The sequence below is a fragment of the Lynx rufus genome, unplaced genomic scaffold, assembly GCF_022079265.1.
Source record: "Lynx rufus isolate CCGP_SWC_20201006 ecotype Redwood Valley unplaced genomic scaffold, mLynRuf1.p SCAF_4, whole genome shotgun sequence".
Lineage (NCBI taxonomy): Eukaryota > Metazoa > Chordata > Mammalia > Carnivora > Felidae > Lynx > Lynx rufus.
Genome location: NW_025814856.1, coordinates 103,136,681 through 103,164,629, shown reverse-complemented (window position 1 = coordinate 103,164,629; position 27,949 = coordinate 103,136,681).

Here is a 27,949-nt window from a genome sequence, read left to right as displayed (position 1 = left end):
CCCAAACAGTGAAATATCCTCAGGTTTCTTCCTTAAAACAAACAAATGATTTAACAAACAAAAAACAACCTTGTCTTACTCTACTTTCTTCTCCAAGAATTACCTGATTTCTCTCCCATTTATCGTCAGATTTACTGAAAGGACTATGTAACTGCTAACTATACTTTCTTATCCATCCTTCACTTTCTCACTTACTCACTGCTTCCTCCATTCTGCCTTTGATTCATCCCTTCACAAAATCTGTTTTTATTTTGGTCACTAATAACTTCCAAATTTCAAGTCCAATGGAGATTTTTCATCATTAGTCAGTAGAAGTCAATACATTTGGGCACTCCTTATTCAGAATACTCTTTTTTGGGGGGGTACTTTTGATTCAAAATTCAGAGTTCTTTTCTATGCCTCCCTTTTCTCATACTACATACCCTGCAGAGATGATATTGTCCACTACTCTGATTTTAATTTCCTTGCATATAGATTCTTGGGAAATATCCTGGGCCCCAGTGCAGTATCTCTTGCCCTAATGCCCAGCTGACAACAGCTCCTGATGTCTATAGTAAGTGAAACCTATAACCTGTTACCTGATTTGTCAGACTAATGATGCTCTTCCCTACTCTGGCTACACAGGCTTCTACGATGCCATGTGGTAATTCAGTGGTCTTCAGACCCCAAAAGGGCACCCTCTCTACAGCCTATGGCATTGTGGATACTGCAGAGACATCACTGCTCCCTTTCCTTCCCCTTCTCTAGGGCTTTTTTACCAACTGGAAATTCTTTGGTGTGAGGTGGCAGGTCAGACCGTTTCCCAGCTATCTGCAGCCTCCTTCTCTGGGGCTAAAAGGAAAACTAGAAAGTCCTGTGGAAAATGAGAAGTCTGCCTTTGCCCTTTCTCAACTGGTTATGCTACTGCCTTACATTCTACCTGGGTAGCCACATGTTGTAAATGGCATTCCCTTCAAGGGAACCTTGAAATTTTTCCAATATGTAGCTAGAAAAGTGAGAAACAAACATTCTTGTTTTAGAATTCCTGAAAATACATTCGGTGTTTCTATTGCTAGAATTATTATGGTGTGTACTGAGCAGAAGAGAAGGGAAGAACAAAGAGAATGGATTTATCCTGCAATTTCTGTCTTTCCTGAGCCAGCTCCCCTCTGGCAATGGGAATGGCTACTTTCATTTTCATTTTCCTCAGTTTACAATTTACTCTTCCCTTTCCTGGGGCCAATATATCAATATATACATAAATATAGTCAATATATATTCAATAATATTCAATACTATATTCATTTATGTATATAATTATATATCATATTCAATTATACACACACACATAATGGGTTCTATTTCTCTGGAGAACCCTAATACAAGGTTTTATGTCCTTGAGTATCTGTTGATGAATCAAAGGTTAAATGAGATAGTGAAAGTAAGCATGTTTTCTAACTCTAGTTAAGTATGACATGGGGTAAATGGGCCAGTATATTGACCAACAAGTGATTGCCCACTTGGCCCACCAGACTACAGTGCAGAATCTGAAAGGAAACACTGCTAATATTTTCTACGATACAGAAGGATAGCCAAGTAAAAATTTTATGCATCAATTCATTAAGTCTCCAAAGACCATTTAATTTTAATGACTTTTATTGCATAATTCTGCAGTATAACATGATACAACTTCTGATCATGTCTTTCTGTGAGATTCTGGAATTTGTGTTAAAGATCACTGAAAGTTTGGAAATGACATCTCTAAAATTAAACTTTAGTGGCTATGGCCATGTTTATTTGCCAAAGGCAAGGTTGGTGATGTGAATATATGATCTATTTCAGCTGGTTATGCAGCATCCTAATAAATGCACTGACTCATGCTGTGATTTTAGTCACTTGAGATAAGCTGTTTGGATTAAACCCTTTTCCCCCTGACTCAAAATAATTTTTTTGTCTTATCTTTACTACCTTCTACAAATTTATGTAGACAGGCTGTGCAAATGGTGGAAGGAGGATAAAGAAACCTCTTTTGCTTTGAAAATTTGCATTTTGATTTGTGTGGTGTTAAAGTTGTTCAGAGGTGGTTAAAACTGGAAAAGAACCTGAGCGAAAATGGAAACAGCTGGGGGTATACAGCTAAGTGTTTTCCTTATAAATATCCATTGGAATTATTCAGGGAGAAAGAAGGCAAAAACAACAACAACAACAAAAATATTTAGAAGTTTGATATTCCAAAGGGCACTAGAAATCGCTTAAAACAGAATTCTTTCATGCTAAAAGTAGAGAATACAAAAGTGTTAAGAAGGCAATTATCACCTGTAACCTAAATATCAATTAACTCTACATGGAAACTAATGGATTCATAAATTCTGTAAGTGAATTATCGCTTCCTCAAGGAAGAAAAACGGCATATTCATCCATTCATTCAGAAATTATTTATTAATAATCTAATGTGACAGGCGGTTGGGTTTCAGTCACAAAATATGAGAAATTGTTGAGACACAAACAAGCAATGAAACACATGGATAAACAAGATACCCAAAGGCTATAGGAGGTAATGTAGGAGAAATGAGCAGATGTTTAGATAGGGAAAACAGAAGTTCAAAGTGGGAAATCTTCCAGACAGGATAGTCAGGAAACACCTCTCTCAGTTTGTGACATTTCATCTGAGATCTAAAGAATAAGAGGAATCATAAGGAAATTGCTCAGGCAGAGCTGAGAGTGGATACAAAGACTCTAAGGTTAGAAATCTCCATGTCTCCAAAGAAGACAAAGAACACCTCAGCTGAAGGAAAAGCGAGGGGAAACATGAAGGGTAGAAACCCAGACAGGAGTCAAATCACTCAGCATCTTATAGACCAGGATAAGGAGTTTTTCAATTGCATCCTAGCACAACAGAAAGCTATTGAGAGGTTTTAAATGGACAAGTGTTACGATCATGAATGATCTTTCAAAAAGATTTGTTTTGTGGGAAAATAAAAGGAAGAAATAGAAAAACACTCATTAATTAGAAGACTTCTAGGAATAGAGATGGGTAGGGGTTGGACTAGGGAGAGGCAGGACAAAGAATGTATTGTATAGGCATGTATTTTGGAAGAAGAACTAAAAAAAATGTGTATTTTGAGCACATATAACTTAAAAAGAAAGGAATTAAGAATGATTTTTGTCTACAGCAAGTGATGGTGCCAGTATAAAAAATGGAAAATATCTGGTAGGTGGAGAGGGAAATCAGTTGGTCTATTTTTTTGTGCTGTTTTTTTTTTTTCATTAGAGGTTTTTCACTCGTCTTTAAAATATCACAAATAGGTCTTAGGAATCATCCAGCATTTTTCTGTTTCCATATTGGACAACTTTTAAACCTTATTCCTTACCCTGCTAAATAAACTTTTCCTTTTTCAGAGGTGTAGTGACCATCCAAATTTTTTCTAACAGTCTTGTTTTTAACTGTTGTGTCTTGATGAATCAAAGCAGCTGAATTTGATACAAGTTTAATGTCATTTTCTTTAAGAACAATTCATCTGTCTGGACTTGAAATACTGAATAAGCAATGCCCCACATCATCTGAACCCTGTGAGTATATTTTTCAACCAAGAAACATTTAATTTCAATGAGAGATCCATTCTAAATAACAAGGTTGATGGGAGGTGGCACAAATCTCATCCTGTAAAAGAAGCCACTGTGATCCCCTTGATCATGTTCTATATGACTACAGATAATGTGAACAGTCATCGGGGCCTTTCTATTTCCCCACTGTTTGTCAAACTGTAGTCTCTTTTCATTCCAAGGAGACTGAATTCTACATTGATGTGATGGAAGTCCCTCCACAGAGTTCCTCCCAGGTCCTTGAAAATAATCTTGCATCCTTTCAAAGTGATGTTACATTTTCTGGAATGTCAACAGTCTGATTGCTGAGAATGTTCTTCATCTCACAGTAGATGTGGCAAAAAGCTCAAATGATCTGTTTTGAATGTATTATATTTTAATTGCCCCCAGGGACGATGTCAGAAAAACAGCTGAATATATGTGACTAAAGCTCAGAGAAGAGATCTGGACTGAAGATAGAATCTGGGAGTCATCAGCATATAGGTAAATATTAATTACAGTCATGGAACTAGTTAAGATCATTATTTGGCAGCTGTTAGAGACCAAAGTTAACTAACATGTGTGGAGGAAACCTAAAAAGTCTTGTAACATTAAACCTGAAATCTGAAACCTGAAACCATTTTGCTAAAGAAATTATCAGAGAGGAGTGATCCACACTCAATTTGGGTTTTATTTCCTGATTCATCTATACCTCAAATTCACTCTATTTAGCTATTCTACTCTATTCATTCTATTTAGTTATACAAGGCGTCTTGCATTATTCAAAGAAGCTGCTATTATTCTATCACTTTTATTATTTTTTTAGCTTATTTATTTTTGAGAGAGAGAGAGAGAGCAGGAGAGGGTCGAGAGAGAGGGAGAGAGAATCCCAAGCAGGCTCCACACTATCAGCATAGACCCTGATGTGGGGCTTGACTTACAAACTAAGATATCATGACCTGAGCCAAAATCAAGAGTCAGATGCTTAACCAACTGAGCCACCCAGGTGCCCCATCTATCACGTTTATATACTATTTTCAAAGAATGAATTAGCACGTTAAAGAGATTGGTGATTTACATTAAGACTTCATTGGAACACTTAAATTTACAAATGACAAAGAGCGGGCTAATGAATGTGTTGACAAAGGTAAGGCTCAGGTGATCAATGACAGAAACAACTATCATAAAAACTCAGTAGTCCAGAGTGATGACCTGGAACATTAGAAAGAAATGAAATTAGTTGATATGAAAAGTTACATATTGCAGTTGAAATAATTACTCAAGTAGAAGATAGAGGAAACTTAACTCTGTAATCACTTTTATTTAAAAAAATAAAAGTTAAACTTCAATTAACTATGTGAATGCAGGTACTTAAAATGCAAATTTAAGCTGTGTGGTTATCAGTTCAAAATCAGACCTGAAGTGTAATCCAGGCCACCACCTTGCAGTCCTATGACTTTGGAGCCTATTTTTTTTTCCTTCACAGAGAGAGAGAGTACATGCATGAATGGGGGGGCAGGGCAGAGGGAGAAGGAGAGAGAAAGAGAGAGAGAGAAAGAGAGAAGCGAAAAGAACAGAAAAGAAAGCAATCAGAAGAGAATGCACCAAGCTGCTATGATCTGACCTCTTTGCTTATTTGTATCTGTACCTATACACTCTGATTTCCCTTCTGTTACTTTGAATGAACAACCTATGCTTTCAGTGAAGGACATCCCTTCCACGTACACCTGCTCAAACACATCACTCCAGAAAATTTTTTCTTTCTCTTGGATATTATTTATTTTCCCTCTTGACTAAATTATCTCCCTCCCAAAATATACACGATGTACTATTTCTCCAATCTTGATAAAATGAGGAAAAAAGCAATACTAGGAATTTATCCGAAGGATACAAAAATGCTAATTTGAAGGGGCACCTGCGCCCTAACGTTTATAGCAGCACTATTGACAACAGCCAAAGTATGGAAAGAGCCCACATGTCCATCCACTGATGAATGGATAAAGAAGATGTGGTATTTGGGGCGCCTGTGTGGCTGAGTTGGTTGGGTGTCTGATTTCAGCTCAGGTCATGATCTCACGGTTCATGAGTTTGAGCCCCGCATCAGGCTCTGTGCTGACAGCTCAGAGCCTGAAGCCTGCTCCAGATTCTGTGTCTCCCTCTCTCTCTGCTCTTCCCTGCTTATGCTCTGTCTCTCTCTCTCTCTCTCAAAATAAATAAACATTAAAAAAAAAGATGTGGTGTATATATATGCAATGGAACATTACTTGGTGAAGAGAAAGAATGAAATCTTGCCATTTGCAACAATATGGTTGGAACTGGAGGCTATTATGCTAAGTAAATCTGTCAAAGAAAGACATTGATATCACTCATATGTGGAATTTGAGAAACTCAACAGATGAACTTAGGGGAAGGGAAGAAAAAATAAGATAAAAACAGACAGGGAGGCAATCCTGTACTTAAGACAGTCTTCAGTACAGAGAACAAACTGAGGGTTGCTGGAGGGGGTTGGAGGTGTTACATGGGTGATAGGCATTAAGGAGGGCACTTGGGATGAGCACTGGATGTCATATGTAAGAGATGAATCACTGAGTTCTCCTGAAGCCAAGACTACATTGTATGTTAAAGTGGGGGGGGGGGAAGCAATCCCTCAATACTATATACTTCAGCTACTTAGATTGCTCTCCCTTAGAAGAAAACTTCTATACAGTTCCTTTATAAGCTGCTCTTAGCTCCCTTTCCCCCATTCTCTCTTTAATGCAGTCCAATCAGTATTTCATCCCATACGCCACCAAAAATCCCTCAAGGTTATCACTCTCTCCACATTGTTCTAAGCCAATAAATTCTCCATCCTCAGCTTATCTGAATGACCAGCAGTATTAATATGGCTGATGATGGCCCCCTTGATATACTCTCTTCACTGATCATCAAGGATTTCACGTGTTCTTTCCCCATTTTACTAGCTGTTCCTTCTCATCCCACTTTTAGTTTTATAATACCTACATGACCTCCTTACAAACTGGAAAGGCCCAAGCCTCAGTTCTAAGTTTAAAACTTCTTCTATACCACTACTCTCCTATGATCTCATCCATGAATTTTGTTAGCTGAAAATTTACAAATTTATATCACCAGCTCAGATCTCTCTGCTAAACTGTAGATGTGTGGCTGCCTACCAAAAGGGATACCTATTGTGAGGTGTTAGCAATCTCAAAGACTAAACTCATGACCTATACCCCCAACCCTCCAAACCTGTCCTTCCCACAATCTTTCTAAAAGCAGTAAATAAACCAACACCCTGTCCTTCCCATTGCCCAGGCCAAAAAAATGAAAACTAAAAAGTCATTCAGGAATACTATTTTTTCCTCTTATACCTCTTCTCTGTCAGCACATTCTTTTGTTTTTACCTTCAAAATATATTCAGTATCTGAATATTTCTCATTATCTCTGCTACTTCTCTCTTGATACAAGCCACTATTATCACTTACTTGGATTATTGCAATAACCTTCTAATTCAGAAGTGTGCACTGTTCTCTGTAAAGCATTGAATAGAAAATATTTTAGGTACTGCAGGCCATTAGGCCCCATTGTAACTATGTAACTCTACCATAATGTGAAAGAAGCCATCAACAATATGCAATTGAATAAATGTGGCTGTGTATCAATATTTGAAATAAAAATCATAGCCCATGATGTGTCTACTTAAAACTGCTTGAGGGAGTGCCCGAGTAGCTCAGTCAGTTACGTGTCCAAGTCTTGATTTAGGCTCAGGTCATGATCTATCTCATGGTTTGTGAGACTGAGCCCCATGCAAAGTGATTCTCTCTGTCTTCCCCTCCCCCCTCAACCTACTCCTTCCCCATGCACTCCCCCTCTCTCTCAAAATAAACTTTAAAACAAAACAAAAAATAACTCCTTGTGTGCCCCATTTCATTCATAGCAAAAGCCAGAAATTCTTATTGCACACTGAGTTTTCAAATAATATGTTTCCCCAGTTTTGCTCCCTATGATCCAGCCACATTGCTTTTTCTGCTGATCTTTGAAACCACTACACATATGAGGGCATCTATCTTTTCTGATCCCCCTGTTGAGAGAACTTTCTAGAACTCACACAACTGGAGAACTCACTCTTCACCTTCCTCAGTCCGTGGTCAGATGTCACATTTTCAGTAAAGCCTTTCCTCTCTAAGAAATTACAATCCCTTTCCTCCCAATATGCTCCATTCTCTTTTCCTGCTTAATTTTTTTCCGTAGAAATTTTTACCACCACCAGCTGGTGTGCTAAAAAGTTTAATTGTCTTATTTACCTGCCCCACCTCAGAATATATTCCCTTAGAATAATGGGATATACTTGATGATAATTTTGTTTTAATTGTTCCTTACTTTATCCCTAGAGTCTAGAAAAGTTTCTCCTACAGGGTTGAAATCTAATAAGTAAGCATTTGTTGAATGCAGCACTGTAGACGAACATGGGAAGGGAGAGAGAGGGTTAGTGGCCTACGTCTACAGAAGAGAAATTATTGTATCACATGATAGAAGTTATTGAAGGCTTTTAGTGTAATTTGCCAACTTTTGTCTCTAAATTTTTTACATGAAGTTTCGATGCTGTTTTTGCCCCTCTGTCTCTATGATGGTTAATTTTTTGGTGTCGACTTTATTAGATTAAGGGGTGCACAGATAGCTGGTAAAACATTGTTTCTGGGTGTTTCTGTGAGGGAGATTCCTGAAGAGAGTAACATTTGAATGGGTGAACTGAGTAAAGCAGATTGCCCTCCCTAATGTAGGCAGGCATCATCCAATCTGTGGAGGGCCAATATGGGACAAAAAAGTGGAAGAAGGATGAATTTGCTCTGTCTTCAGTTGCTCTAGAACATCAATCTTCTCTTGCCTTCAGACACCAGAGTTCCTGCTTCTTAGGCTTTATACTCAAACCTAATCCCACCAGTGGCTTGTCTGGTTCTTCAGCTTGAAGACAGCACATTCTGAGACTTTTTGGCCTCCTTAACTACATAAGCCGATTTCTATAATAATTCTCTTCTCTTCTCTCTCTCTCTCTCTCTGTTCATATTTCTATCTACTATTAATTCTGCTTCTCTGGAGAACCTTGATGAATACAGTCTCCAAAATGAAAGTGACTATCTTTTTTTTTTAATTTTTTTAATGTTTATTTATATTTGAGAGGGAGAACAGAGCACAAGCAGCAGAGGGGCAGAGAAAAGAGACAGAATATGAAGTAGGCTCCATGCTCCAAGCTGTCAACACAGAGCCTGACACATGGTTCAAATCCACAAACAACGAGATCATGACCTGAGCCGAAGTTGGACACTTAATCGACTGAGCCACCCAGGTGCCCCCAAAGTGACTATTTCTTTAACAAGCTTTCAGTATTACCCAACAGAACCACATGCACATAGTCATATGTATACCATTTTCAGTTCACATATTAATCTCCTATATTCTCCTATTATGCTCACAAATGAAATACATAGATGAAATGTTTTACTTAAGATCAAAAAACTTCAGTGACTTCTTTAAAGCATTCTATGAACTTATCCCTCTAAACTCTAAGCATTATTTTGATCGTTGGCTACTCTCACTAGATCATCATACTACTGAGCATGCTAACTAATTTAGCTAGTATTTTGGAACTAATTTAACTTGTAATGCCCCAAATCTCACAGTTTCAGGTACAAAAAAAAAAAAAGTACTGAATGAATGAAAGATTAGCAGTGCTAGAATCAGGGCTTGGGCTTTCTTACTTCATGTAGAGTCTTCACTACAGCATGCTTCCTTTATAGTGACTTCACAAATACTTGTCAAAGAGGTAGAAGGATCCCTGGACTTTGGGTACAAAAAAGAAACAAAAGCCTTACATACAACTACTGTCATTCTAACTGGACAATAGATAATTTATGAAATGAAAAGACTAATAAAAGCAAACCACAAAATGAGTTCCACAAGGTTATTTTGAAAACAAATACAGTAAAAAATTAGTCACTGGCTGTGTCTAAAAAAAAACATGGACAGAAGAAAGAAGAGCTAGTAGATAAATCCCTCCCATGACTCTATGACCGTGCTAGGCTTTGATTCTTGAACCACTGGCATCAATACCACACAGGATATTTATTAAGAATTCAGAGTTTGTGAACAGATGCCATCCCAATTTCTGAATCTCTGGAGCTAACTCCAGAACCTAAATTTTTAACTATTTCCCAGATTCTTATTTACAATCAGAGCCTTGCTACTCATAATGTGCTCTGGAATCAACAGCAAGGACATCACTTGCGAATGCGCTAGTCATGACGCACAGTCTCAGGTCTCTCCTCAAACCTACTGAATCAGAGTCTGCATTATAACAAGATTCCCAGGTGATTGGAATGCAAATTAAAGTTTAAGAAGCACTGCTCTTGAGAGTATCTTCCTATAAGCAATGAAACATAAAGGAACTATTATTTCCCCTATTAGATAGTCTTTCTTTACACTTTCCCTTAATCACCCTCCAATGTTACTTTAAAGCCCAACATGGAAAATGAGCCATTAATTTACATAAGATGGAATTATGTAATACATAAAAACAGAATGTTAGAAGAGGTAAGGACCTTGGAAAGTATCCTTTTGAACTCCTTCATTTTACAGATACAGAAAAATCAGCCCAGAGAGGTCGTTTGGGTTCACAAAGATAACTGATAACTGATGGCTAAGCCAAGAACATATGTCAGCCCCCCTAATTCTGCTATTCTGTCTACTTTAATCATACACTACTTCCTTCCAAAAGAGTTTTACCCACAATTGGGATTTTACTAAAAATTTGGCATTTAACATATAGCATTTTTTTTTTTCAAAACAAAGTCAAATAGTTAGCATGGAAGAAATCCATTGTGTTAGTCACATGTGATCTCATCATTCTTTCTAAAAAGGGACTAATTACAAAAATGGGCTAGACTCCTCTGTAATCATGAAGATTATTTTTTAATCTAATTCATTTTTCAGGATAATTACTCAAAATCAATCACTGTCGGTTTATAACAATAATCAGACAGGAGTTAGAAAATATTGGTAATATTGCAGGGTTCAATTTCTTCCCAAGATACAAAGATCAAATCAATCCAGCAACTGGCAATTGCATTAACAACTATTTCTAAATGGAGTTTAGCTGCCTCATTTTACATTCCAGGCCCTTTGGTCTCCAATGTTCAATTTTTTTGTGTGGAAAAATATATGCACAGTGGATATAATATGGTATTTTAGAACTAATTACAGCCCCTTTCAGCTTCCAAAAAGAGGCTTTCTTAGCACAAGCAAATGTCTTCCTTGTTTCTTTCTTTGCGTTTTATCTAGTCAAAAAGGAATGACAAGTAACTCAGTCTTGAATGATTCTCTTTTGAGTTGTAAAAGGGGTAAATAAGAAAGGAATGTGCCAGTAAAGCAATAATACAGTCAATATACATGTTAATGGTGATGCATTCATACAGGGTTTGTTTCTCAAATAAACAACTTAAGCTAGTCTGCATTTTCATCCTAACATGTGTGAAATCATGTAGCACACTGCCAAACCCAGGGGTTCTAAATACATATTACTGTGGTTTTTATAACCGCCAAACCATAGTATAAGCATTGCCCCCATGTTTAAAGTCAGATTTTTTTAAAAGTCCACCTAACTTCTGCAGAAGGGAAAGCATTAGATAACTCAAAATGTAAGTGTTTTTACTTAGAAATTGTGGAATCAAGTCAGTCAGGACACAATTTTAAGAGAGGAACCCAATTGAGTGGATTCAGATTGTAGAGTGGAGAAAAAAAATGTGCTGACTCATTGTCCATCTGACACTGTTTTTCTGGCCAAATGCTTCATTATATAAAGATTTCTTCTTTGGTATGGCTACTTGCTCTTAAAATTGCTGTATCTCAGTGCTCACAGTGACCTCAAATGTCTCAGGGAACAATGCAAGTACAGTGGGTTACCAAGTATTTACAAGAGACGGATGACTCAGTTGGTCTAAAATGGTTCTAGAGGAATCAATCTTGAGGCAGCATTAGATATCCATTTGATAAATATTTTAGCCTAACCTAAGCTTCAGATTCTTCTCTAAACTAGGGATACAAATATATACTTTAGAAGGTTCCTGAAAGGGATTAATGTTATGCCGCAGGAAATCAGGTGCCCAACTGAAGTTAGACACCCAGCACTACTGATTTCCCTTATCCTTTTCACATGGTGGTCTCATGACTTCCTGTGTGTCTTCCTAAAAACAGTAAAAACTACAGAATTTGGCAAAATCCATTCAGTTGGATTTAATTTACATATCCAAGAGCAGACCAGCCTGTAATGGTCCTTTGGCAGTTGGCAATCAGGAGGATAGTACCTTTTGATTACTTGATCATATTACATCACCTCTATGTGTGCTAATATGTTTGGAATTCAGGCTAAAGGATACCACAAGAAATTTGATTTTAGGAGTCTCAACTGTAAAGTAAATGATGACCAGAGCTTATATTTTGACCAGGGAATTTTCATGTGAAAGCAATTACCAATTGCTTTGTCAATGGAAAATATCAGGATTAGAAGTGCAAACTACTCGTAACTCTTCAGTGGTCACCAATAGTCTCAAATCAAAACCTGGTAAAAGTAGGTAAATAAAAAAAAATTCTCCAAGACTGCAATCAGCCATTTTTTTCAATTTCATCCACCCATATTTCACTTAATTGAGCCAGGAGGATACAATATTCAATTGAGGGCAATATAGGTTTTAAAATAATGACTCAGTCCAAAATTCATAATGGGAAATTTTGTTGCCTACAAAAATAGTGAAACGTATTATTAAGATCTTTGGGAGTATGTTCTTAGGCTGTGTAAGCACCATGAATTTAATTCAGGAAAACAATTTTCTTTTGCTAGACTTTTCTCTGCTGCTGAATGAGTTTCATTAGGATGTACTTGAATTTTTAGTATACCACACAAACCAAAGCATATAGTGTAGAATTAGGAATGGGTTTAAAAAAAACGTAACGATAGTCAAGTGAATTTAGTATGCATGCCTGCACTGCATTGGACACTTAGAAGCTTGAAAAATTAGCCATACCATAAATAGTGGTTTGATTGTACTGAGTTTCCACATGAAGAGAAAATGATCTAATTCATACTGAGAGTGAAAAAACAAAAACAAAAACAAACAAACAAAAATCAATGTCATGAAAGAGAGAACTTTTGGAAGATGAGAATTGTATTAGTTTTTTAGGGCTGCCATAACAAAATATCACAGACTGGGTGGCTTAAACAATAGAAATTTATTTCTCACAGTTTTGAAAGCTGGAAATCCAAGCTCAAGGTGTCAGCAAATTTACTTTCTCCTGAGAACACTTCCTTGGCTTGCCCATGAGGAATCTTCTTGGTGTGTCCTCACATCATCTTTTCTCTATATGCATGCTCCTAGTTCCTTTCTCTTCTTCAGGATACTAGACATATTGGAATAAGGCCATACCCTACTGCACTTATTTTAACTGAATCACCTTTTTGGAGATCCTATCTCCAAATACAGTTACATGGATTAGGGCTACCCATATAACCTCATTTAACCTTAATTACCTCTTACAAGTTTTTATCTTCAATTATGGTTACAATCTGTGGTACAGAGGGTTGAAATTCCAACATATGAATTTAGGGGAGTGCATAATTCAGTGCTGGCACGTGGCCAGGAACTGGTTCTTGCTATAATTTTACTGCTATAAAACTGACTCCCTTTTATGAACACAGTCACTTATAAAATTCTTGGGTGTTTTGTTACATATCTGTCATTCTATCACTCTTGCAGTTCTTTAGGTTGGTTATTGGCAGGCATAATATATTATATTTTTGTTGGACCTTGTTATTCTAAGACTTTTTTGTAAAAATCTTTTACTTGTAACAGAGTTAATAGCTGAGCATAAGATTAAACAATACATTTGGTATCCAAGTTTCCTTTAAACTTTTCATTGGAGGGGCACCTGGGTGGCTCAGTCAGTTGGGCATCTGACTTCAGTTCAGGTCATGAATTCAGGATTTGTGGGTTTGAGCCCTGTGTCGGGCTCTGTGCTGACAGCTCAGAGCCTAGAGCCTGCTTCGGATTTTGTCTCCCTCTCTTTTCTGTTCCTCTCCCACTTGCACTTGCTCTCTCTCTCTCTCTCAAAATAAAAGATCTTAAAAAATTTTAATAAAAAAAGAAAGAAATAAAGAACTTCTCCAGCATTTGCTGTCTCCAGAGGAAGATTAATATGAATATTAGATATAGGGAAAACTCCTGAAAATATTTGCATTATCTTGACTGAGCAGAGCCATAAAATTAATATCATATGGACTCACAATATGTCTCTAATCATCTATATGATACACATGTTCAGACACTATGTCTATGATTTTGTCTTATAGCAGATTAGGATGTGACAAGACAAGATGTGTCCTTCTGGGTTGCCCTTCATGCAAATTGGGTTTCCATTTTCTTAAAGACAAGAAGGGAGTTCCTTTGAATTTCCAAGCCACACTGCAAAACTTGTACTTCAACTCTACTATATTTTACCATACACTTTACTTTAAATCTCTATTTCATTCTTTTCCTAATAAAAACATTAACTCCTGAAAATTTTTATTACAAGAAAAAGTCGCATTCTAGGAATAGATTGAACAACAGTAAAGGTTAAGTTTAGGTTTTATATGGAAAGATTTATAATCTTATCACAAATATTTCAAGACAAACAGTTCACACCAAATATGACTTTATAAACATCTATTTTTTTAAATTTTTTCCCCCAGGGATCAGGGATTTTTTGAAGGGTAAGAAAATTCATTTTATTGTCTTACTTGGAAGTGGTTATTTGTTTGGAAGCAATAGAAACCGACAGAAAAAATATTTGTAGGATACTATGCAGTTTACAGGATTGAAGAAAGAGTTTAGCATTCAGTTCTAAGAAAGAATAGATATCAGGAAGGTTCTGGCAAGCTTAATCTCCTAGAAATTGAGTGCACAAAGAATAGAAATGCTACTAAAATTGGAATTTATTAGAGATTATCAGATAATATTAAGATATTGCAAAGATTTATGGCAGAAGGATGAGAAAATAAACAACCCTTAACTAAAATGCTATAAAATAATCTATAGTTTAGATCACTGGAAGTACAAGATAAAGAGAAAAGATTTATCATGTAGAAATTGTGCTAAAAATAAGCACAGATCACTAAGATGGCTCAGTGTTCTAAGATTTTCTTCTAACTTTCAAATCATACTGAGTAGAAATAAAGCTTTGAAAAAGTGGCTAAAATGGCTAAATCAGAGCTCTATCAGTATTTTTAAGAAATATATTTTTAAAAATAATAAACCACACAACAAATAAGACAAAATACAAGAAACAACATTATTCTTGGCTTGGTTTATGCCATTAAGAACCTGTACCTTATTCTTTATAAAGCAAAAGATGTTGACTCAACCAACATTAATCTATTAATGTAGAAACACTGAAGTTAGCCAATTATTCAAGTCCATCAACAAACTCTCCCCGATTTTATTATATTTAACATTTATATGATATTATCTAACTCAATATCATATAAAAGATATTACAAAGAACATATTGTATTTGAAGGAAAAAGTACATAATGGGTGACTCTGAGGAGAAAAATAGAAAGATGGAATAAACGAGCCAAAATAATTTAAAAATGTAATTGAAGAACATTTCTGAAGCTAAAGAGTTGAACTTAAGGGCTTAAAAGTAAAAGTTAAAACAAATCATATAATATATGTTTTAAAAATATTTTCTTTAGCTTCTTCCATAATAATACTCAACTTCAGAATACAATGTAATAATACCTAAAATATTCTGAGAGAAAGGACTGTAGCATAAGAAATTTATATGTAAGCAATCTGTCTTTCAAAAATATAGTAACAAATATGCATTCTCTAGCAAGCTTGGATACTGAGACTACAGCATATATGAAAATTATATTAGATGATAAGCTACATTAGACTAACATATTAATTAAACTGAAAAATCCTAAAATAGAGATACTGTGGTGAATAGATTTTGGATATATGTAACTATAAAGCTAGTACTCAATAAAGGAGAGAATTAAGTTTTCATAACTGCAAATAAGTAGCAGGTACCTTGACAATTTAAAAATAAAAGTAAAATTTAAAATATTTAGAGAGACGAAGGAAAAAGAAAAAGAAGTGAGATAATTTCCTTATCATATTTGTCAAGACTTCAATATAGCCTAAAATTGAAATATACTATTACAAGAAACATATATAATGAACTCATAACCTTAAGGGTCTTCATAATATTTCTTTTATAACTGGAGAAATTTCTTTAGATGCTTATGTCATTTATTATAAGGAAATTTAACAACTGTTTCAGTTTGACCTTATATTCCTTTGTAAAGTATATTTTATTTAATGGTTTATATTAAAATAATATATAATGTTTTTAAAATTAATTCTGTTTATATGCCTTTATATTTTTATATATATTTTATAGAAATAACCAATGTTTCTAAATTGTTAACAAATGACAATATCTCAGATACTTACTGTGTTTGTTTGTTTGTTTGTTTTTTCTTTCTCCATTGCATTTTTTGGACTACCTTGAATTTTTTACCCTGCTGTATATAATCTCAACAGAAGAGAAGATCCATCATTCCTTAAAAAAAATGTATTGTGCATGATAATATATAGAGAGATGGAATATTTAAAATATTAACTCATAACAATATAACCTGGAGGGAATAATTGTAACTATTTTGGAGCTGACATGAAGATTAATGGTAACAACTTAGAACTGTTTTGAGCACATAGTAAGAATGCAGTATTCATTAACTTTTCCTTCAACTAATCATATTTATACTAGTAGAGTTGTGATTTTTACTTAAACAAGAATTTGATAAATTATAATTTGCAAATACTGCTATTGTATGTTTCTTTTTTCTCCTGGAAAATGGAAATAACAGTAACTACTGAATCATTATTATGAGGTTTAAAGGAAATCATTACTTAAATACAGATGCTGGGGTGTTGTCTAGGCTACCTCTCTAATTGAGTCAGTCTCTTACACCATCGTTGTACCCATCCATAATTAAATATGTGCTATCGCTAAAGTATTGTACTCGACACTCCAGACAGTGGTGAACAAGACAGATCACTCATAGACATTCAAGGTCTCTCATGAATAGTTAGAATTTTGAATGGTAAATCTTGTCATATGCAATTTCTAATATCCTGATTAATATATTCAATACATTTCAGTGTTGGTTTTAAAAGACTTTAATTGTTTAAGCTACATTTTATTGAATTTATTTGTATCCTTATATAAATTAATTCTGACATAATTTTCATTCATAATTTACTGAAAATGTCAATAAGTTTTTAATATCCAATAGTGATTCAAATGGGGTTTTGACCTAAATCCTAATATGTTCCATATCATTTCTTTTGGAAGACTAGGAGGCTATGCTTAAAGAAAAAGAAGTCGTAAAGTCAAGAGATCCTCACTGCCCAAAAAAACCAATGACTTTGCAATAGAAACCACCGTGTATTCTTACTACAATTTAATTACTTTTTGACAAATTCTCTTAGTGTTTTATAAATTAATAAATTATTTTAATTAAAGCAATGCATTTCTTTAGTAAAAGGGCATTATAATATACTGGCATTGAAAATAATAAATTACCAAATTTATAAAGTCAAACACACAAAAATCCAATAATGAACACATTCCCTAAAAATTATCTGTTTAACAAGGAGTACAAATCACTATCCAATATAGTCCTTTAAGGGTCAAATTTTAAATTATCTTTAAAATAGGTAATTCTTTAGATAAAAAGTTGAATAAGCTAAATATTTGCAAACCCTCAAACATATAGTAAGAATATTATGTTTTAATGTTTAAGTCTTAAATATTTAATAATTTTCCAGCTTTATACTATACATGATTCACATAATGCTTTATTATATTACTAGCAATTCAGGTAAATGATGTCACTTTTTGTAATTAGAATTCTCTACTATATATTTTAGTATTGAGTATGCTTATAAATATAAAATTTATAGATTAATTCTTAAATGTTATCCCAATAAAGTAAGTTCACCCTTGAGAACAAATGATCAGAAATAGTATGGTTTTAGTCAAAATGTGACTCCAAGTCATTATACAAAAGTGCTATTCCCCTTGGTTAGCCAAGAAGGTGTTGAAATTGAGTAACCAAGAGAAACTAAAATGCTATTAGATGAACAGAAAATCAGGAACATGCAGAGCGAACGGTAAAATGTCTTGTCACAAGAGGTAGGTAGTATTGTAGGGACTAAACCAGTAATAAAATCGTTGAGGGGAAATCTTTATCAAAATGTTCCAGCTGAAAAGAAGATATAGCAACTAGAAGGGAAAGCAGGCAGTTCAAATTGCCTCTGAAACAACTATACTGCCTCCAGAAGGAAATGTTTTCACTGTTCTGGAATTTCTAACAAAAGCATATGTCCAGACTAGAAAAGGTTCAGCAATCTCAAACACCTCCAGTGGGAACACACACATAAGTAAAGATTTTCTAAACATCATATTCACAACACATAACAAAATCTTCAAATAAATACGCAAATATCTTATAATTACCACACATGTATCTTTAGAATTTAACATGGATATTCAAAAAAGATTTTCTTCCATGAACGTTCTTTTATTGTTTTTTTTTTAAAGTTTATTATACTTGATTTGAGAGAGGGAGCATATGTGAGCAAGCAGGAGAGAGGCAGAAAGAAAGAAGCCCAAGCAGGCTCCACACTATAAGTACAGAGTTCAATGTGGGGCTTGAACTCAGGAACTGTGAAATCATGACCTGAGCAGAAACCACGAGTCAGATACTTAACTGACTGAGCCACCCAGTGTCCCTCCTCTAAGAACGTTCTTTGGGAGTGTTAATGAGAAATTATTCTAAACAGAAAATCTAAATAGTCAACAAAAGGCAAATGGATAAATTAATTATGGTAAAGCCATAGAATCATGAGAGCTCTTTTGGAAAACCCCAGTGAATTGTTTCTTCTTTAATCTCATCTATTTTCATTTTTTTGGCCTATTTTTCTCTTCAGTTCTTTTAAAAACCAGTTCTTTTCTTCTATGATGTTTAACAAACTCCTAAAAAATTTCTCTTTTTCTTTCCTCTCAAATACCCCTTCTTCCCACCTGACTAACTTTTATTCAATCCTCAGGATTATACTTAAATGCCCTTTCTTCTATTACTTCTTCCCTGAATTCACAAGTCCCAGTTAAATACTCCTCAATGCATTCCTAAAGCACAATGAATCTTTGCTCCTATCACCTTTATAATACAATGCTTTCTAAAATTGTTTCTGTATTGTTCATTAGATGTTAAGCTCCCTGAGAAAAGCCGTTATATGTACTTTATTCAATGCTATATTCCAAGTGCTTATTATGTAGTGAGTATTAAGATATATGTTTAAATAATAATTACTAAACATTTTGGTAAATAAATTGAATATCTGTTCACTATTCATGTAATAAATCATATATGAGATTTTGCTCTATCAGCTTAAATAAGGAAGAGCTACTAATCTTCCCACCAAATGTAAACTTTGAAGAATACAAAAATATTCTTATGGAATCACAGAAGAGCAACTAAACCACTAAGGATTTGAGAGACAAAGGTCCCGGTGGGGTGCAGGGAGGGGAGGGGGGATGTATTGAAAAGAGTCCTGTATTCACCACTGCTTTTTCCCTTAGGGATTTTTTTTTTCTAATTTTCAATGCAAGGCATAGAGTTGAAACAGAACGTTATGGCTTAGAGAATGAAAAGTCACTTAGTTAAGAAGTGAAAAATTGGAGTTCAAGGCTCCAATGAAGCAAGAAGGAAGGTAGGAGCTAAGATCATTCTGGATGTAAAGAGACAATAAAGATAAGAATGTAATATTTTATACAGTCTTCTCAAGGGATTTGGCGATTCCTAAGCTGCAGATGCATTGGGTAAGTGCTTAAAAGGCAGTTGTTAACAGGCTAAACTCTCATTTTACAAATATTATGGCATTAATGAGACAAACATTGGAGTTTAAAGTCCACCAACAAAGAAGAGCATTTCTAAATGCTTTTAAATGAGATTCTGGAATCAGTCACTGATTGGTTGAAGATAATTTTCTTGAAAGGAGGAAATTAAATTTTTTCCTGGGAAGATATAGCCAATCCTTATTCTTCAATGATTTCATATGTGCAAATTTGTCTCCTCACTAAAATGTGTAGTCCCCCAAACATCAATACTTAGATTTTTTTTTTTTTACAATCATGGTGAACATGAACAGAGTGATGAAAAATTTTAATTGCCCAGATGCTCACATTCTCTGTTGATGTTGAACAGGTGACACTCTGCCTCCTTGTTTCAGTTCTCATACCGTAAACAAGTCTCTGTTTTGTGATACATTTAGTGCCAAACTTTTTGCACTTTTTTATTTTTTGTGATTTCGTTGTTTAAAATGAGCTCAAAGCATAGTGCTAAAGTGCTGATTAGCACTCCTAATTGTAAGAAGGTTATATTTGCCTTATGGAGAAAATGCACGTTAGATAGACATGAGTTATAGAGCTATTGGCCAGGAGTTTAATGTTAATGAATCAACAATGCATATTAAATAATGTCTCTTTAAATAGAAACACACATAAAACAAGGGTCTGTTTGATTGATTGATGACAATATATGACCAGATGCCCCTAGGAACCTAATTCTGTGTTTCCTCAAGGAACACTGGTTCAATATTCACTAGTCCAATGACTTTATAACATAACTACCAAAATAGTGAGAATTGACCACACCATAATCCAGAGGCTCTAAAATTATTTTAAATAAAACATTAGGCATTTATTTAAGAATACAGTTGTGGGAGAAAAAGGACTCAGAGACTAAATATATATACATCTTATGTGTGTATATATATCTATATATCTATATATATATATATATAAGATGTATACATATACATATACATAAAATCAAGATATTAGGATTATTAGAGAACAGAGAACACAATTAAATTTGAATTTTGTTATGAATATTAACTTTGTCATGATAATGGTAATAAACACTCTGCAATCCATATAATACTCACTGCCAACAACAGCATGTATAGCTCTTATTGTCTTACTAATTCTTCACTTGACAGTTTAGATGATAGGACTTAAAATAATTTACTAATATATCCCTACAATAAATAAACAGATATGAAATGCGACTGAAGGTCTAGAATCCATAGATAGCAATTAAATAGAAATTCTGAGATTGAAAAACAAATAATAATCAATAGATGTATTTAAAAGCAGACTAGCCCAGCAGAAAAAGGCAATTAGGCAACTGAAAAGGTGTTGAATAGAAAACACCTAGACTGAAGCAAATGCATGAATAAGTAAAATGGAAAATATGGAAAAGAGTGAAAGAGAGACATAGGAAATAAGGAAAAGATTAAATATATCTTTAATTGGAGTATAAAAAATGATGAGAGAATATGAGGCAGAATCAACATTAAAAGAAGTATTAGTCAAAATTTTCACAAACTGATAGAGCATATCTTGTCACAAATTTTAGAAGCTCTTTGAACTTCAAACATAACTGATAACAACAACAACAACAACAACAACAACAACAACACACACTCAGGTACATCATGGTAAAACTGCTATTAAACAAAAACAAAGAGAAAAATTATAGGAGCAATCAAAAATAAAGAGAGGAGAGATTATTTTCAAAGGGCTAATGGCAAGACTGATACTTGACTTTTTAACAAAAACATTGAAAGCCAAAGACATTGGGATGACAGCTTTAAAGGACTAGAAGTAAATAGTTGTCAATCTAGAACCTATATTCGGTAAAAATATTATTTTAAAGTGAGGACAAATTAAAAAAAATTGCACTAAAAATAACTGACCAAATGCATGGACAGGAGTCCCACGAGGTAGAAGGAAGTTCAAAAAAATTCTCCAAGTAAAGTGATACAATTCCAGATGAAGGTATTATACTATGGAAATAAACAAAGACTACCAAAAAGAATAAGTGTGCATATAAATCTAAATAGATACTATTTAAGACAGCAATAATGTTGTCTCATTATTTAAATACATGTAGGAATGAGAGCCATGGGAACAATAAAAAAAAGGGTGAATGAAGAGAAGTTTTAAAAATTTTAATGTTTATTTATTTTTGAGAGTAAGAGAGAGAGAGCATGAGTTGGGGGGGGACAGAGAGAGAGAGAGAGAGGGAGACACAGAATCTGAAGCAGGCTCCAGACTCTGAGCTGTCAGCACAGAGCCCAACATGGGGCTAGAACCCACAAGCAGTGAGATTATGACCTGAGCCGAAGTCGGATGCTTAACCAACTGAGCAACCCAGGCGCCCCAAGAGAAATTTGTACAGATATTTACACAATCAAAGAGGTGGTAAAAAGTATTTAAAATATACCTTTATAAGGATGGATATCATAATCTCTATATTTAGCAATTCATTTCTAAAAAATAATGTCCAATAAATTTGACACTGTTGGAGATCTGAGCCTGAGTCATAATAGTGGATACAGTTTTTGCTGGCTTTCACCCTCTCTCCCTCCTTTTTGGGAAACTACTTACTACCCCAAGTAGTTGCTTCAGCAGAAGCAAAAAGGAGAATCATGTTATCCGGTGCCCATAATCACTGTCACCTTGAGGTTGTTGAATCTGATGGACTGCATGTAGGAATTAAGTAAAGGGAAGAATCTGTTTACCAGCCAAGAGGATAGAGGTGCTATTCATTGAAACATGTAATATTAAGGAAACATAAGTGAGCCAGTAACCCACAATCCTAATAGAGGGGAGCACGGAAGGCACAAAAAGTGAAACAAGCCAACTAACAAGTAACCTACGCAAAGAAATAATTTTTGTTATGAAATTATATAAAATACTAAGTGGTTAACATAAATTAGATTCTGAGAAAATCAATCAATATATTAAAAATTGTGTAATTTGAAATCTGCACCTACTAAAGTTTCCAGAAATACTAATATTGATAAACATTTCAAATCCTTCCAATGACAATGTATATTTATGTATACAATATTACCACATTCCATGCAGGTGGATGAGAATGATGTTTACCCTAGAGATTACACACAGAACAGGGAAATTTAAATATAAACATTGCAGGTCAGAGGTAGTATGAGATAAGTACTTTCACCAGTTGAACTCCATGAGAGAGTAAATATCTTCAGATAACGATTTAAATCATGCTTCTGAGCAGGCAGCTTGATGATTTAAATACCTAAAATCAGCAGTTTTCCTGTTCATTTGTGTTATCCAAAAAGACTTCTTCCTGCTCATAAAAGATCCTTAGAAAGTAGGTCTTACTGACCTTGAATGTCTTCAAAAACTATACCATGATACTATACCCCATTACCATCATGAGGGAAAAGTACCATATCACATGTATTTCTCCAAAAGCATTTGTTAAAAACATACTACCTTACTATACCCCATGGAGTAAGGGAGGCAAAAAAGAAACAATAATAAAAATGATAGATCTTCCTGCCCAATAGATATATCAATACAGTATATAATGGAGACTAATATATTTGAAAAACTCGAAAGAAGTCAGTGTAACTGTATTGTAATATTTAGAGAAAAGTATTGATAAGTGAGGCTGGAGAGATATATCACACCCAAATCATTCATAGCTAAAAAGAGCTATACTGAAGAGTTTGGCCTTTATCTTGAAGGAAATAAAACCATATTAAAGGCTATTACACTGCATAGTGCCAAGATCAGATATGCGTATTTTAAAGGATCCCTTTGCTGCTATACACAGAATAGAGTGAGTGACGTTATTACAATAATTAAGTAGAGACACAGTGGTAGACCTGGCTTCGGAAAAAGTGTTGCTGGCATTGGGAAAGATAGGGGAGGGCAGATTTGAGAGACATTTAGTGAGAAAATTCAGTAGAAGTTATTTATGAATTGGACAGGGAGAGTGGCAAAAAGGTGGGGCAGGGATGGACACTGAGAATAATATCAGGCATTAGGGCTGGCAAGAGTGAATGAACACTGATGCCAAACAGTTGAGCAATACATCTTGCATCCATCCTCTATGTGTGGCTTTTTTATGTGTGGCTTCCATCCTCTCGGCAACACCAAAGTTCTCTCAAAGGCCCTTAATGATACTCTGTCTCCAAAACCAGCAATTATTTCTTAACTTTCCTTCTTGGTGTTTTCTGTAGTTCTTAATAGGTTCCCTTGGTTCCTCCTACTTCTTTGATTATTCCTGATATTGCGTTTTCATGGAGGATTTATTCTCAGCCAAATTTTTAGTCATGTTACCTGTTTTCATTGATAGTACCACTCACCCCCCCAAATAATACAGTCAAAACCTCAGACTCATTTTAACTCCTTTCTTTTACTCTCTCCTATCAAATTGGTTGGAAGTCTTATTGATTTTTCCATCTAAAATATCCTCTCATTCACCACACATTCTTCAATCTTACATCCTCATACCACTCTACATACTTGCGTTTCTTTCTTTTTTTTTTTTAATTTTTTTTAACGTTTATTTATTTTTGAGACAGGGAGAGACAGAGCATGAACAGGGGAGGGTCAGAGAGAGAGGGAGACACAGAATCCAAAACAGGCTCCAGGCTCTGAGCTGTCAGCATAGAGCCCGACGCGGGGCTCGAACTCACAAGCAGTGAGATCATGACCTCATGACCTGAGCTGAATTCGGACGCTCAACAGACTGAGCCACCCAGGCGCCCCTACATACTTGCATTTCTACAGTGCATACTTTCTTCCAGGTCCCACCAAAGCCAAATCTACCCCTCCTCATTTCAGCTTATATATTGTTGACATATAAACTGAAGACAGCTCCTTAATTTCCCATTGTTGTTAAAAATAATTTGAGTTGGGTTTCTATGTCTTACAACCAAGAACCTAATACAGTAAACTCTTTTCATTACATTTCTTAAAATTATAACTAATTACTTATTTATTATTTATCTAACAAAATTATTATGTATAATTATTTGCTCAACATTTGCCACTCCTGCTAGGTTAGAAACTCCACGCTGCAGGCAAGGATCCTATCTGCCAGGTCCCAGCAGAGGGTCAAAATAAGTCAAAGATCAAATCAATTTCCAAAAACATTAAAATACTTGAAAATTATATTTAAAGGTCTGTGTATGTCTTTTGCTGGTCAAATAAAAACTATTTTCTTATTTATAAACAAAACCTGGAAACTGGAGCCTACCTAAATCCAGGGGAAAAGATCACTTTAAAAGTAGCAGCCCACTTAGGTGGCAATTAGGAAATGGTGAAACTTTGTGTGGTATGGGAATGTGGAAGGTAGGAACTTCTGGGAGGATCTGAGTTGAAACTCTTATTTAACTTACAAACAGTATTTCTGGGCTAACCAGTCAACCAGTATTGAAAACAGTTGCAATATTAAAAACAAAAAAAAAAAAAGGGAAAAAAATAGTTGGAAGGCAAAATGAGTGGGGTGTAAATTAAAAAAGAAATTGCGGAACATTGAAACATAAAGGTTAATTTGGGGACTCTATGTGGATTTTTAAGAAAATGAGGGAAGCCACAAAAATAAGAATGATTCCAAGGAACATCCCATAGAAAATTTTTTTCCTAAGCTTTAAATATATATATATATATATATATATATATATATATATGCATATATATATATGCAACCACTCACTCCCTGAGATTCCTAGATAATTCGGTTTCAGAATTACAAACTAACTTATTTTTAGATTCTCCATGTTTTCACCCACATAAATAGTCAATGTGTTTTGTTTCCCATTCTTGCCTTGTAACCAGTACCATCTTGCTAACTAGGCCTTTAATTTGATCCCACATAAGAGTTCAACAGACAGAATGCAAAAGTATTTTTTCATTAAGTAGGGAAGGAATAGCTTACAAAAGACTTAATCTTTTGAGTGATAGCTTTTATTTTAAAAATGTCAGAAATGTATAAAATATAGACACATATATACAGTAAGTGTAGAGGAAAGCAGGATATAAGAAGAAGCAGGATATAAGAGCAAAGAAGTAAATAGAATAAAATGAACAAAAACAATACGTTAGACTCCTAGGTAACAATAAGGGTCACAGGCAGATAAAAGATTTTATATTCTCCATTCCTTTTTATTTACTTGGCTTAAAACTTAAAAGATTGAGTACCAGGATCCAGCAAGGGAATACCTGAAGTCCATGTATGAAGTATACAACAGTTATTCACTGCTCTTAACACAGACATGAAGACAGAAACTATGAAGGAAGGGGTTTTCAGAAAAGATCTTTAATAATTTCAGGATTGGTATTCTTCTAAGACACTAGGGGACAAGCCATTTGAGACCACCTAACTTAATGTCTGTTAATGACTCTGTGATATATTTGAATCCCAAAATGAGTATCATAAGAAAAGACAAGGAAAAAAGAGAAGAATGATTCTAAGAAAAAGAAAATAAAGAAACATAATGGGACTACAATAGATGATTCTCCTTCTTCAATTGCTTTACTAATACTGCTAAAAATCTAGTAGGACACAAATATGAAGAAAGTTCTATCCATAATAACACCAAAAATACAAAACATCTAGGAACAGACAAAACATGAATATGCAAGAGTATGTGAAGAATACTAGAAAGCCAGACTAACAGACAAAAAATAAGCACAACAGAGCACCATAAACATTACCCTAAATGTAAAGAATAAGTATTGCAAGATGTTGATTCTCCTCAATAGTAAATTTAATCCAATCTCCCTCCAGCTAAATACTGAAATGTCCTGGAATCTGAAAAATAATTCTACAGTTCTATTGGCACAGAAAGGATATAAAAAGAATAATAACCAAAAAAAGTGGGAGGACTTTTCTCTCTTTATACTGTAACTTAATTAAAAACAAGGATAATTAAAGGCCTATGGTTATATCATATGAATGAAAATAGAGTAAGTTCATGTGTGTATGCATATATGTGTATATATACACCCCATATAAATCCACATATGCACTTTATACACATGATATGAATTTAGAATATGATTGAAGTGACTTCTGTAAGTGCTTAATGTGTTATTAAATAAGTGAAATTGGGATAATAAACTCTTTTGCAAAACAAACAAAAAGATTAGATCTCTATCTCGTATTAATTTGCTAAGGCTTTCATAGCAGAGTACTACAAACTGGATGGCTTAACACCACCAATAAATTTTTCCATAATTCTGGACGCTAGAAATACAAGATGAGGGTATTCACAGGGTTAGTTTTTTTTCTGAGGCCTCATTCCTTGGCTTGTAGATGGCTGCCTTCTTCCAGTGTCTTCACAGTAGTCTTCCCTCTATCTATCTCTTAATCTCCTCTTCTTAGAAAGACATCAGTCACATTGGATTAGGGCCCACCCATATGCTCTCATTTTACCTTAATTACCTCTTTAGAAAGGCCCTATCTCTAAATGTAGTCACATTCTGAGGTGGTGGCGATTTCAACATAGGAGTTGGAGGAAGGGGCACATTTTGTCCTAAAACACTTATAAAAAATAGATTCAAATATAATTAATAAATGTTTAAAAACAAAAACAAAACATGACCCTTTGACCTTGGTGCACAGGTTTCAGAGATTCTCTGAACTCCCTGAAGTGGCAGGCAAAATTTTCTGTATATTTGTATTTCTGAGTGAGACACTTTATATCTCATAAGCTATGTGAAAGGATCTGTAATTATAATTTTTTAAAGTTTAAAACGCTAAACTAGGGGAACATATAAATGCTGTTTATATAATACTGAAGCAGGTAAAGACTCCCTAAACTTAACAGGAAAAGCACACACCCTAAAGTAAAATATGGATGGATTTGACTACATAAATATTAAACAATTTTTATGGAAAAAGAAACTGTTAATAAAGTTAAAAGTAAAAGCCTGGGGGGAATAATTACAGGATAAATAGAGAGATAGCATAGAATAGAGTTAAGCACATGGGCTTGAAATGACCTACCTTTATATACCTTTAATACTAGCCTATCAGTTATAGCTGTGTGACTTTCTACAGATTGGGTTAATTTCTCTTATTCTTTCTTCAATTCTAACGTGAGGATTATAACAATATTTAATACAGTGTTGGGGCACCTGAGTGGCTCAGTCAATTAAGTGTCCTACTCTTGATTTCTGCTCAGGTCATGATCTCACAATTCATGAGTTCAAACCCCATGTAGAATTCTGTGCTGACAGCACAGAGCCTGCTTGGGATTCTCTGGCTCCCTCTCTCTCTGCTCCTCCCCAACTCATATATACACTCTCTCTGTAAAATAAATAAACATTAAAAAATATATATTTAATAGGGTATCAAGAAAATTATATATTTGTTAAAAGCTAG